Source organism: Orbicella faveolata, unplaced genomic scaffold (genome assembly GCF_042242905.1).
Source record: "Orbicella faveolata isolate gen_17 unplaced genomic scaffold, um_ofav_v1 contig_36, whole genome shotgun sequence".
Classification (NCBI taxonomy): Eukaryota; Metazoa; Cnidaria; class Anthozoa; order Scleractinia; family Merulinidae; genus Orbicella; species Orbicella faveolata.
The window spans coordinates 15,980,001-15,993,901 of NW_028301565.1; the positions used below are offsets into that span (position 1 = coordinate 15,980,001).

Below are 13,901 nucleotides of genomic sequence, written 5' to 3' on the forward strand. Positions count from 1 at the left end.
AAAATTATTTCACAGAAATGAAATAAAAACGAAACTGATAACAAAGCCTTTTTGCGTAGTATTGTGTGGCAGTATAATAAAATAACTTGTTCCATATTCGGCCACAAATTTCCAATTAAATTATTTTTCGTTTAGCAGAAATGCGCCGTCAGAGTGTCCGACCAGACTAAGCTTTTACCTATCAAAACCTCAAATTTACCGGACAATTGTCCGATAACCGACTGTTATTTGCAGGCTTGCATAATGATTGAAATTACCAGCTTGGCGAACTGGTGCTAAAATACGGATTGTTCTTAGTAGAAAAAAAAAACCGAAAAAAATATATAATCAAGTTTCAAAATTCAAAAAAAAAAAAAAATTAAAAACGAGAAAAAAAAAAAAAAAGAAATTGCAGTTAGTGAGGGAAATAATCTTAGTGTTGCTTAAGCAATGTAAGTGGTTAGTAAAAGCTTGGTTTAACAGAGAATCCAAAAGAAAAACTCTCTCCCCAAACAAACAAACAAAAAAACTCCACATATTTAGCTTTACCTGTGGAGTTGGCGGGATACCCTGGTATGTTTATTAGGTTTGGCCTGTTTCTAACGAGTTGGAGGTACGAATCATCTCCAGTCTATAAGATGTGTGTATTTTTGTAGTCAAACGGTCCATTGGATTGGTTGGCGGAGACTAGACCAGTCCATCGCTTCATAAAACTAAGGCTAAAAAAAAATGACTCATGCTTGTCATAAATTGTACTATAGTTACGCTTTTTACCAGACTTCCTACTTGTTTTGGTGTAACTGCAACTCATGTAAATGTTATTAGGGGTGGACCATTATATTTTTGAGGGCAGGGGGTGGCTAGCTACCAAGAAAAATTCCCGCACAAGCTAAAGTGACAAAAAAAAATTGTGCAAAGAAAGCTAAGAAAAAGAAGCATGGAGCAAATGGAAGAAAATCCTGCGGTACCTGATGCAGAAAAAAAATATATATATTGCTCAGAAAAATTGCCCAGCCGATATAGTGGTCCATCCCTTGCAGAGCATAAGAAAGCAACTTGCATTTTATACTGAATGTATCTCATATTGGGAGTAATAATGTTTGCACCATGTGCTGAATTGAGGTCAAAATAAACACAACACCAGCTTGAAATAAATTGAACCGTTTGTAGGAATTGCTTATCTTGACTCCACCCTGGGCCCCTTTGTTCAACAAGTTCAATTCGCGGTTTCAAAACCTGTCGTCGCAGAATAGGACTACAATAATATTTTGGACAAAACTTATTCTTGCAAACCTAGCTTACGCGCTTTAAACTCGAATACAAATTTAGCTGTCAAAAATGAAAATGTAGTAGCATTCACATTTGTACCCAGGCAACATTGATTACAGAGGAGGAGGAGAAAAATAATCCGAAAGTAGCAATTACTGGGAGTGTGTCGACAGTTCGTCCAAGATTACAGCACTAAAGCATAGGAACGAAGACGCGGAGGACGTCGTCGTGGATACTTTGTTAGAGGAAAACTTAGTGTATATCATTCAATGACAGGAAGAGATGCGATCTTGCCACTCGATCAATGTCATTGTTACAAGACAGACTCCTGCATGTGATGCACCTGTGTTATAAAACAAGATGTCTTTAAAGACACTGATAAACTATTAATAGCCAGTAACAAAGAAACCTACATTCTATGGTTTTAAAAGAAATGTAAATAGGTTGGGCATCTCATTACAGGCCGTGTTTCGAGCAGGTGAAGGTATGAAAGTTCGATACCTATCTTATAAATGGACCGATCTGGATGAAACCTACACAGGTAGCATGCAAAAGGCCAGCTAAATAGCTCCAACATGAACAAAGATTTTAGCTTTTCTGGAAGGCTTTTAATTATGTAATGAGATTTTAAGCCTGCAGTTAATTTTCAGTGCAGTAGGTTCTTATAAGCGTCAGTTGGTATTTTTCTTTTGGAGTCGTCCGTAGTCGCTGACAGTTTAAAGAAAGATCCCGTGCAATACTGCTCTCGGCGACGCTTGTTCAAGTTTGGGCTGGGCATAGGAGGGAGAGAGGAAGAGAACTTTATGTAACGAAGATAGGGAAGTTTTGAAACCCGCGTATTATCGCACCATAGGTTATATGCAGAATTAGTAAAATACGGTATATGTCGTTTTGGGTTCGACACTAGCTGATATATAGCGAGCTGCGTAGACTTTGATTATGACCTACATATCGGGATATATAGGATTGATTCCGAATAGCGTAGACGATATTTGCGAGTTCTAGCTAGGGACTTGGACCTAAGTTGCAAGAACCTTGTTCTTAAGTTAAATAGACAGGCTAAAGATTATCGTGCGCGTTGGTCATGTGCATAGTCAATAGACCAATAAAGTTGATAGACAATAAAACATAGGTCGTTTTAGCCTTTGAGGAATTCGACATCAGCTGACACAGATCGAGCTGCACATAGTTTGATTTTGACCTTCATAGGGTGATTCTGAATAGCGTAGACGATATTTTCGAGTTCTAAGGACTTGAAACTAAATTGCAAAAACCTTGTTCTTAAGTTAAATACACAGGCTAAAGATTATCGCACGAGTAAAATGTGGGTTGTTTTAGCCTCAGAGGGGCTCGACACCAGCTAATACCGAACTGCGCAAACTTTGATTTTGACCTGCACGGGCTTGATTCGGAATAACCTAGACCATAGTTTCGATTTCTAGGGACTTGAAACTTAACTGCATGGACCTTGTCCTTAACGTAAATCGACAGGGCAACGAATATCGCTCGCGTTTGTTCAGTGCATAGTGAGTAAAATATAAGTCGTTTTAGACTTAGAGGGGCTCGACATTAGCTGACACCGACCTGCTTAAACTTTAATTTTGAGCTAGATAGGCTGGATTCCGAAAAGTGTATATGATATTTTCGAGTTCTAGGGACTTCAAACTAAATTGCAAAAAAACTTTTCTGTAAGTTAAATGGATAGGCTAAAGATGATCGCACGCGCTGGTTATGTGTATAGTCAATGAAGTATTGGGGCCCGATACTAGCTGATACCGAGTTGCCAGACTTTGATTTTGACCTACACGGGATTGATTCCAAGTGGCGTAAACGCCGATATTTTCGAGTTCAAGGGACTTTAAAAACTCTTAAAAAAACTCAGACAAAACCACTTTAATTGGTAATGTGTATTCGTCCCACTGATGTCAATGCAAGTGCGCGATCGGCTACGTTACTGCACATCAGAAATAAGTTCATGCTTATAGGCCAATAAATAAATTGGCCACTGATTACGGCTTCCAAATGAATAAGCTGATTTATAAGTTCAGCTTTATTCCGAAATGCACACAAAGAAAATAAACTAGATATAAGTTCTTAAATTCAGTGTGCGTTTGTCGTACTGAGACTCATGATCACTCAGGAGAAAGAGGGCGTGGTGAGGGGAATTGGATGGTACGAAGAGTGTGAATAAGAGAGGGAGTGGGTGGGGTGTAAGAGGGGAGGGGTCCTCTCGACAAGGGGAACTTGAAGTGCGTCAATAATGGTGGATTTTCTCTAGTCAGTCAAAACTAACTTGTATTTATTTTAGAACAAGTCCCCTATATTGACCTTATTATAAATATAAAGCCTCTAAAAAATAAGTTAATTCTGTAGTAATTATGTGGTTGTAATGCTAACCGCACACATCAATTAAGAATCGAAGTTCTTAAGTAAAAATAGATACAAAAAAAATCACACTTGGTTATTTTAAAATATTAAGAGCACTCGTAGAAAACTAAATCTACTGGAGGAGTTCCTGCAATCTCCTTTTCACACCTTAAAGCGAGATCTCGTTATCTCATTATGCTTCGAAATCGGGAATTCATAATAGTAATGATGATGATGATGATACTGCTGCTGCTGCTGCTACTGCTGCTGATGATTGTGATGATTAAAAATATTTATACAGGTTAACCACCTCAGTTGTAAAACGGATATCAATGTGGGCCCTAAATACTTCCGGATATATACACAAGAAAAAGAAATGTGTTACATTTGTTATAGGACCTAACCCCCATACACTACCTTATATTACCACGATAATATGGACGAAAAAAATAAGTGTAAGTTTATATAGAACACACAGATTGGTATATTTCTACAGTATGCTACGAGGATGTGCGTAAATTCATTTTCTCCCTGAAAAAGGAGAGTATCATTTTGGTTTTCGAAATAAGCTAAAATCAGACACTGTTTAACTGGAATTTATGAGTGTTTTTTCTTTTTTTTTTTTTTTTTTGTTTTTTCTATTTTCTTTTTCACAATCCTAAGGTAAGAGCATTTAGTTTAAATGCAGATTTGGACAGAGGCTTTTAACTCACAAAAATATTACTTCTGCTGCTTATGTTTGCATGCTGCGATCAGTGCGCGCTGCATTCGACAAACTTGTACCGTCTACATCCGCTCTTACAACACTGAAGAAAGTATTCACATCGCCCTACAAAGTATCGTCCTTATCAATCATGTCATCTTCTTGTATGTAAGCGTGTCTTCGGCTCAGTTGTTGGTCTTGAGTGGTGTAAAGATCTCCAACCTTGTTCCTGTTCATAAATCGTCGGGCAATGCGGTACTTGACAAATAAAACGGCTAGGGCTATGATTGCAATCAGACCAAATCCTCCAGCGGCTGCCACGCCACCAATGAGTGCACCGGTTTGTTTGTTTTGATCGGTATCTACGATAGTAATTTCATGAAACAAACAGTATAACTTGTCACACAAGGTCACATAGAATGATATATATTTAGAGTTACTTAGTTAGAACCAGTCTTTAAAGGACTGTGTTATAGCCGGGGGAAAGAGCTCACAGTAAGATGGGGCTCAAGTTTTAATAGACCACATTCGTATTCTCGGTATTGGACTGGAGCTAGCTTGCAATCGAGGCTCATGCGGGGGAATATCATTAAAAAGAGATTAATGTCACTTGCAGTTGAAACGACTCCTCGCATTAGCCTGAGTTGCAAGCTACAACCTTGGTCACAAGGGTTGGAAAAAATCATTCTATACACATTTTGCCGCTCCCCACCCCTGTGCAAAGTTGACAAAACACTTTCATCTGACACAAGTTTGCATTTTACCATTTTCCAACATTGGAAGGGGGAATGGGGGTGTTGACACCTATTCTGTAGGCATTGCGATTATGATTTCATGTTTTTGGCATTTTCCAGCACAATTTGTCCATCATTGTAGTTCCAGTCCATTAATGGCCTATTCGTGTCCAGTATTAATTATTTGATACATTACGCGTGTAAATTCTCCATATCTACGGCCAGATAGCACTGATTGGTTTACAAACGTCCATGTAACATAAATGGTTTACATTAAATTAATAAGTGACATCAAGGTACTGCAAGATTTCCTTTACGTTTAACGTACCTACTGGAATACCCTGTACAATAAGACACATATTTAACTTACCTCCCGATTGTTGTTCTTCTTTCTTGAACACCAGTGGACCTTGTGTCAAAATGACCTTGTTTGTACTTTCTTCATGCTCTACTTCATCGCGTGTCACATCCCTTTTCTTTCTTTTGTTAACGATTGAGCATCCCTGGCCACACCTGTGTGAATTGTTGGATGTCTGATTTAGCTACTGGACGCCTGTTAGTTAGAGAGGGCTGCGAGAGAACAGCCTACTAGTTTCAAAGACCCCCTATATCTAGGTTGGAGACGTGGCGGCGGCCTACAGGTCAACGAGCTGTCAATTAGTGGTCTGAGCTTGCAGTGTTCTGACCAAGATCATTGCATTGTGTTCGAAGGCAAGACACTTGACACTCTCCAACCAGAATTTCGTGCTGGGAGGCAACTCGTTGATGGTCTACCATTTTATCCAGGGGGTATAAAATACTCTTAGTCGCTTCAGAAACCGGGATAAGTTCCGGTGATAAAACTTAACCTTATGTCTTAACTGGAATGAGTCTAACATCTACCTTCCTATTTAAATTCAACAATTTGAAATGTTTCCTTTTTTTTAGAATTTTAATAACAATTATATCTTATAGTACAAGCATTTAAGACACCACGCTGGACAAGATAAGAATTCAGAAATTAATACAAATTTAATTATTATTATTATTTTTTTAATTTTTTTTTTAGTGCAATACAGATGTGTACCTATCTATTGTGATCTTTTGTGGTTTGTTTGCCACGATAATGATTTGTCAGTAAAAGAATTGTCAACCTTCTCTAATCGTTTCCTTTCCGGTGCAATACAGATGTGTACTTATTGTAATCAGGTGTGGTTTTGTGTTCTGTAATAATATAAGATAAATAAAATAAATAAATAAATATACATTTATATAGCGCCATTTTCCACTAATTGTCCATGGCGCTTTACAATACTTTAAAATTAAAATCCTAATTCTTTAAAAACCTAAAATCCTAAATCCTAAAAGTTAAAATCCTAAGAATTAAATACGCTATATAATACAATTAGGCTACAAATAAAAAGTAAAAACTACAAATCAAATGCACGCATAAAAAGATAAGTCTTAAGATTAGCCTTAAAAACTGCCTCTGATGATGAAAGTCTGATCTGGAGGGGTAGTTTATTCCAGAGCCTTGGTGCCGCCACGGAAAAAGCCCTTTCACCATACGTTTTAAGATTTGCTCTAGGCTCATCAAGCAACCTGTTGTTTGAAGATCGTAGTGTCCGACCAGAAATGTTAAATCGCAGTAGGTCTCTAATGTAATCAGGGGCCAGTCCATTCAGAGCTTTGTAAGTTAACAACAATATTTTGAAAATAATCCTAAAATGAACTGGCAACCAATGTAAGCTCCTTAGTATTGGTGTGATGTGTTCCTGCCTTCTAGTCAAGGTAACAAGGCGAGCTGCTGAGTTCTGTACAAGCTGAAGTCTATTAATCAGATACTTTGGGAGACCGTACAGTAGGGCGTTACAATAGTCCAAACGCGATGTTATGTAAGCGTGAACAATGGTCTCGGTAGTACTCTGGGATAGGTATCGCCTAATTTTAGCTATACTACGAATGCGGAAAAATGCGCTCTTGCAGGTTATTTTAACGTGTTCTTTGAAATCCAAACATTGATCGAATGCAACTCCTAATTCCTGGCCTGTTTACTAGACTTGATTACTTCATCACCAACTCGTATATAGTCGAGGGGTGGTCGTGGACGATATTTAGAACTAATAACCAAAAGTTCAGTCTATTATTATTGCAGATTCGTCAGTGAAATTATAGCTGTAATTAAAACTTAAGTGAAACATACCTGGAAAAGATTCAAACTATTCATTCAAAATTAAGTTGATATACCTGTAAGATCCAAGTGTAACATTTTTTCTATTATTCGTTCTTGCGTAATTTGTTTCCTTTGCGTACACAAATTAGTTTATACTTCTTTTCGTCCTTTTGTTTAGTCTTTTTTTTTTGCGTCAATTTAGGTGTTTATTCCTTTCTGTCAGTTTTCGCGCCCTCGTTAGCGTTTCTTTGCTGTTTCATCTTCATTAGCGCCTTTCTAAGTTTCTATAGTTTTATTTTCCGCATGTCCTAGCGTATTTTCCATATCATAGCTTTGCAGTACAGTTTTGGGGCAGTTCATTTTGGTCCGCGCTTAGCGCAGTTCTATTTAGCTTTCGTGCTAGTCTCTTCGCGTTATTCGCAGTCCGTTTCACAACAGTTTTCTCTGGCCGAAATAATGTAAGTGTAATTCACAGTCCTCGTTTTGCAGTTTTGTTATTTGTTTATTCGAATTTAGCTTAGTCGCAACTTGTAACTTTTGCTCTTTTACTGTTTTAGTTTGTATCCACGCTGTTTGTATCCACGCTGTTTGTATCCACGCTGTTTGTATCCACGCTGTTTGTATCCACGCTGTTTGTATCCACGCTGTTTGTATCCACGCTATTTGCATCTACGCCGCTCGTATGCGCACTCTTTGTACCACGCCGTTTTGATTTGTGGAGTTGTTCATTAAAGGCCAAGAGAGTTTTTTACGCTTATTGCAGTTTCATCGTTGAAAATTGTTGGGGACATGTCGTTTCGTCATGAGCTTTAGCCGCAAGCAGCTTACAGATCCCGTCGCCCGGCGAGTTGGAAACACGCGTGCGACAACCAAACCGTTCGCTGGATTTTGAGGCGTCTAACCTGGAAACACTTCGTTTAAAGAAAAATTCAAGGTCTGGTCACCTATCTACCGTAACAGCCATTTCCAATGAAATTTCTGGCTTGCTTGCTGATGATCATAATCTTCAGGAGGTTAAGGAGAAGCTTCCTTACTTGGACAACGCTTTTGAAAGATTCAAAGAGGCCCATCGCGGCTACGTCGGAGAAATTCTGGATGAGAACGCCATTATTGAGGGTCAACGCTATCTTGAAGACAAAGAGAGAAAGGTTCGTGTGCTCCGTCAGGAGATCGACGACTGGATAATTAATATTGAACACAAGCTATTAGCTGAATCGCTTCAAGTAGATTCGGCGGTGAATCCCGAGGATTCAATTAGTTGTGCTGGCACACCAATTCCTTCAGGTGCTTCCAAGGTTTCAAAACATTCAAGTCGAGCAAGTTCACGTGGTGGCCGTGCTTCATCAGTTGCAGCCGCGAGAGCCAAAGAAGCCGCAAGAATTGCCGAGTTAAAAGCCGAAATTTCTATGCTCGAAAAGCGCCAAACACTCGAAGAGAAAAAGTTTCGTTTGCAGCAGGAAGAATTACGCCTTAACCTCGAAGCCGAAATGGTCAAGACAACAGCTAAGGAGAGGGTCTACGCAGCAATGACCTCCCCTTCTGTACCGGAGGTGAAGCCTTTAAAATTGGAGACAGAGCTCCAGGATCAGGATCCCCCTCGTACCAGCCCCCGCGCGAAAAGGTCCTTTCCAGGCGAGGTGCACCACCCAGGCCAGGGCGTGTCCATGGATTCTGTTCCTTACGGCCAGTTTGATTATCACGCGTGTACAGTCGGCGAGGATCTGAGAAAGGAAACGATTGGTTTGCAGCGGCAACAGACTGCTCTTCAGTTTCAGCACAATAGAATAATGGAATTGCTAGCGCATAATCAGAATAGGAACAAACTTCCGCAGCCCCGTGTTCCTGTGTTTGACGGAAACCCTATTGAATACCGCGCCTTCGTTCGCGCTTTTGAAAATTTGGTTGAATCCAGAACATTTAGCAGTACTGATAGACTCTATTACCTCGAGCAGTTCACCGCAGGGGACGTTAAGGAACTTGTGAGATCCTGTCATCACTTACCAGCGGAAGAAGGTTACGATGAGGCTCGTAGGCTTTTGAGAAGGAAGTATGGTGACGATTATCGCATAGCATGCGCTTACGAGATGAAGGCCCTCGACTGGTCGAGCATAAAGGCAGAAGATGGTGTGGCTTTGAATCGTTTTTCAGTCTTTCTCGCAAGTTGCAAGAACGCATTGGCAGGTAGCCAGTACGTTTCTAAGTTTGATCAGCCAGGAAACATTCAAAAGTTGGTGCTCAAGATTCCTTACAGCATGAGAGAAAGATGGCGTCGCTTAGCTGATGACATCATGGACAGACAGTTAAGGCCAGTGCAGTTCAGTGACTTCGTTGCCTTTGTTGATCGCGAAGCAAGAATACTAACCAACCCAGTCTTTGGCAAAATATCCGATACCGTAAGATCGGCGCCTGGTCAGCGGTCCTCTGGTGGCAAGACATCCAATCCCAAGAACCTCAGTCTCTTAGCACATGTAGGCGATAGTGAAGGTCCTACCAGTGAGACGGTTCCGCAGGGTGTAAAGGAGCCAAGTCAACGCGCCGATGGAGAGCAGGAACCTCAGACTTGCAAGGTTCAGCTATCTGGAATCGATCAGGGCCCCTCACAAGGGAAAAATCGGTGTCTCTATTGTAGCAGAAACCACGCCCTTGAGGATTGTCAGTCATTGCGGTGGAAACCCTACCAAGAGAGAATTCAATTCCTATTGTCCAAAAAGCTGTGCTTTGGATGTTTATCCACCGAACATGTCGCAAAGTTTTGCCCGCAGAGGAAAAATTGCAAGATTTCGAACTGTAAAGGACGGCATCCTACTGTTTTACATACAAGCCCTCGTGAGAGACCAGCTGTCGACGTTGGAGTGGGTACGGAGGACGTAATCAACACTCAAGTTTGTAGTCACATGGTAAAAACGGGCACCAGTGCTAACAGTGAGACTTCGGGAGAGGGTCGTAGGACAGGCATGGCCGTAGTACCAGTTAGAGTGAGAGCGAAAGATAGTGATAAGAGCGTCATCACCTACGCCTTCTTGGATAACGGTAGCAACTCCAGTTTCTGTACTGAATCGCTCATGAAGCAGCTCGGGATTAATGGTCAGCAAGTTAAGATATCCCTGTCTACTCTTGAGAAGGAAAATAGCATCACCAACAGCTTCCTGGTTCGCGACCTTCTTGTATCCGATTTGGATGAGAACGAGTGGATTAGCCTCCCGACCCTTTACACCAGGCCGGAGATTCCTGTGTCCAGCAGTGACATTCCAACTCAGGACGACGTTGATCAGTGGCCCCACTTGCAAGGAGTTTTTCTACCTCGTCTCGACGCTGAGGTTGGCCTTTTGATCGCTAGTGACGTTCCCAAGGCTCTCGATCCACTTGATATCAAACACAGTCAAGACGGTGGTCCTTATGCTTCAAGAACGCGAATCGGCTGGGCGGTAAATGGTCCCTTACGCCGTCGTCACCATAGTTCACGGTCATCCACTTTTGTTGCTAAAGTCGATCACCAGCTCCAACAGATGATAGAAGACTTCTACAATCGCGATTTTACTGATCCCACCGTTGATAGCAAGACAGAGATGTCTCAAGACGAACGTAGATTTATGCAAATCGCCGAACAGACGGTGGAATTGAGAAATGGGCACTATCAAATCTCTTTACCGTTTAAGGATCGCCAAACGCCTGTACCCAGCAACAAGGCTCAGGCCTGGCAGCGTGCCATTTGGTTGAAGAAAAGGCTGGAAAGAGACCCGAAGTTGTACCAAGATTATAAGGCCTTTATGGAAGACATTCTCTCCAAAGGATATGCACGCAAAGTGTCCCCTGATCAGAAGAGCCCCGCGAAGGGCACCGCCTGGTACATATCGCACCATGGTGTTTACCACCCTCGCAAGCCAGGAAAGATCCGCGTCGTGTTTGACTGTTCGGCCAAATTTATGGGAAAGTCTCTCAATGACATGCTGTACAAGGGCCCGGACCTAACCAGTTCGCTTGTAGGAGTCCTGTTGAGGTTTCGTGAAGAGAGAGTGGCCGTTATGGCGGACATAGAGTCCATGTTCCACCAAGTGAGAGTTCCCGATCCTGACAGTTCCTTTCTGCGTTTTCTTTGGTGGGAGGATGGCAACATGGCGCGCGAATTACAAGAATATCAGATGGTAGTTCACTTGTTTGGAGCCATTTCATCACCGGCTTGCGCAAATCTCGCACTCCGCAAGACAGCAGAAGATAATCGTCACAGCTTCCCTCCTGACGTCATCAACACAGTTAAAAGAAACTTTTATGTTGATGATTGTTTGAAGTCCCTCCCTGGCGAGCAGAAAGCCGTTGAGCATGTTGGCAGTTTATGCACTTTACTATCACGTGGTGGTTTCAAGCTAACCAAATGGGTCAGCAATAGCCGTGATGTTCTGCAAGCCGTCCCTGAGAAGGAGCGCGCAAAGGTCATCAAGGACATGGACATAAGGAAGGACGAGTTGCCTGTTCAGCGAGCCCTAGAAGTTCAATGGTGTGTAGAATCCGACTCGTTCCGCTTCAGAGTCAACATTAGCTCCCGTCCACCAACGCGTAGGGGTATCTTGTCTCTAGCGAGTGCTATTTTCGATCCGTTGGGATTCCTGGCACCGTTCGTTCTGACCGCAAAAGAAATCCTTCAAGATCTTTGTCGCATTAAGCTAGGATGGGATGACGAGATCCCGAGTGAGTACGCTGCACGTTGGGAAAATTGGCTAGCAGATGTTCCAAAGCTCTCGGAGTTTGCTGTGAGTCGCTGTTTAAAGCCAGAGGATTTTGGTCCCGTTAAATCCAGTCAGCTGCATCACTTCTCTGATGCCTCAGAAGCTGCTTATGGTTCAGTGACTTACCTTCGACTGGTCAGCCATGAGGACCGAGTTCATTGTTCCTTCCTGTTTGGAAAATCACGCGTTGCTCCTTTGAAAGCTATCTCCGTTCCTCGTTTAGAGCTCTCGGCCGCAACCGTTTCTGTGCGACAAGACAAGATGCTCAAGGAAGAGCTGGAGATGCCTCCTAATTGCGAATCCGTGTTTTGGTCAGACAGCATGTCAGTGCTTCGTTATGTGAAGAACGAAAGTACGCGTTTCCACACGTTTGTTGCCAATCGGGTTGCCGTACTACGAGAGGGCTCAAATCCAGATCAGTGGCGCTATGTGGAAGGTGTAGCGAATCCTGGAGATTGCGCTTCAAGAGCGTTGACTGCCAATGCATTGTTGAGCTGCCAAAGATGGTTACTGGGGCCGGAGTTTCTCTGGAAGTCAGAAGAAGATTGGCCTAGGAACCCCTCATCGCTTGGATGTCTTCAAGACGGAGACCCGGAAGTGGAGCGCGGAAAATTCCCCTCGCAATTCATGGCCCCTTGGTAGAGTGGTAGAAGTCTTCGCCGACAAGAAAGGTTTGGTGCACCGTACCAGGGTGAAAGTAAAAGGAGCAGTTTTGGAGAGGCCAATTGACAAGCTTTGCTTGCTGACAGAAGCTTGAACTTTCCCTTTGGAGTTATTTTCTGTGCAATTTTCTGAATTCAGGAGAAGAGAACATTAAGAACTCTTAGAAAGACACTTAGATCTTTAATTGTTTAATTTAAGTGCCTCGCGTGTGCTTCTCACTTATGGGGCCGGTATGTAAGATCCAAGTGTAACATTTTTTCTATTATTCGTTCTTGCGTAATTTGTTTTTCCTTTGCGTACGCAAATTAGTTTATACTTCTTTTCGTCCTTTTGTTTAGTCTTTTTTTTGCGTCAATTTAGGTGTTTATTCCTTTCTGTCAGTTTTCGCGCCCTCGTTAGCGTTTCTTTGCTGTTTCATCTTCATTAGCGCCTTTCTAAGTTTCTATAGTTTTATTTTCCGCATGTCCTAGCGTATTTTCCATATCATAGCTTTGCAGTACAGTTTTGGGGCAGTTCATTTTGGTCCGCGCTTAGCGCAGTTCTATTTAGCTTTCGTGCTAGTCTCTTCGCGTTATTCGCAGTCCGTTTCACAACAGTTTTCTCTGGCCGAAATAATGTAAGTGTAATTCACAGTCCTCGTTTTGCAGTTTTGTTATTTGTTTATTCGAATTTAGCTTAGTCGCAACTTGTAACTTTTGCTCTCTTACTGTTTTAGTTTGTATCCACGCTGTTTGTATCCACGCTGTTTGTATCCACGCTGTTTGTATCCACGCTGTTTGTATCCACGCTATTTGTATCCACGCTATTTGCATCTACGCCGCGCGTATGCACACTCTTTGTACCACGCCGTTTTGATTTGTGGAGTTGTTCATTAAAGGCCAAGAGAGTTTTTTACGCTTATTGCAGTTTCAATACCCTTCTGTTTTTTTCTCACCTGGAGTTAGGCGAGTATCTATGACAAGCCAGTAACTCGCAGTGGAAGTACACCGTGTCATAGTCGTTGAAGAATCTGAAGGCTTTGATTTTAAATTCTTGGAAGCTTCGTAAAGGATCGTAGCTGTAGTCCATTGTTGTATCTCGTGGGCATCTAAAGTGTATTTAAAACATTCGTATGAACATTTAACATAGAATATTGTGGCCTAAGTTTTTGGTTATCTACCGAAGGTTTTAATGCATACTTTCCAGCAGTCTTATTGACTCAAGGGCTGGACTGCTTCAACTGCTCCCTGTACTCTGGCTGGGGTATGACTTTGCATCTACATACGTCTACGATCACGAGAAATGGAGGGTACTGTCCCAAAGGCATGATATCG

At 41.9% G+C, this 13,901-nt stretch overlaps 1 protein-coding gene and 1 pseudogene across 9 annotated transcripts in view; one reads left to right on the forward strand and one right to left on the reverse strand.

Moving 5' to 3' along the window:
* LOC149102416 (uncharacterized) overlaps nt 1–13,901 on the forward strand; it is an 87,290-nt gene that overhangs the window by 15,002 nt on the left and 58,387 nt on the right. For 4 of the 8 annotated variants that reach the window (XR_016202281.1, XR_016202282.1, XM_089274487.1 and 1 more), the window contains one exon: nt 1–1,134. This exon is cut by the window's left edge and continues 1,691 nt beyond it. The exons of the other annotated variants lie outside the window; for them this stretch is intronic. The gene's annotated coding sequence lies outside the window, so the exon portion shown is untranslated. Of the gene's footprint in view, nt 1,135–13,901 lie in introns of those variants that run through there. 8 annotated transcript variants of the gene reach the window in all.
* The window catches only part of LOC149102417 (uncharacterized), a 35,892-nt pseudogene continuing 25,503 nt past the window's right edge, over nt 3,513–13,901 (reverse strand). The window contains exons 21-23 of the transcript XR_016202538.1: nt 13,523–13,675; nt 5,423–5,565; nt 3,513–4,680 (exon numbers count right to left, since the gene is read on the reverse strand). The product of XR_016202538.1 is annotated as an uncharacterized LOC149102417 (transcript). The remainder of the gene's footprint in view (nt 4,681–5,422; nt 5,566–13,522; nt 13,676–13,901) is intronic.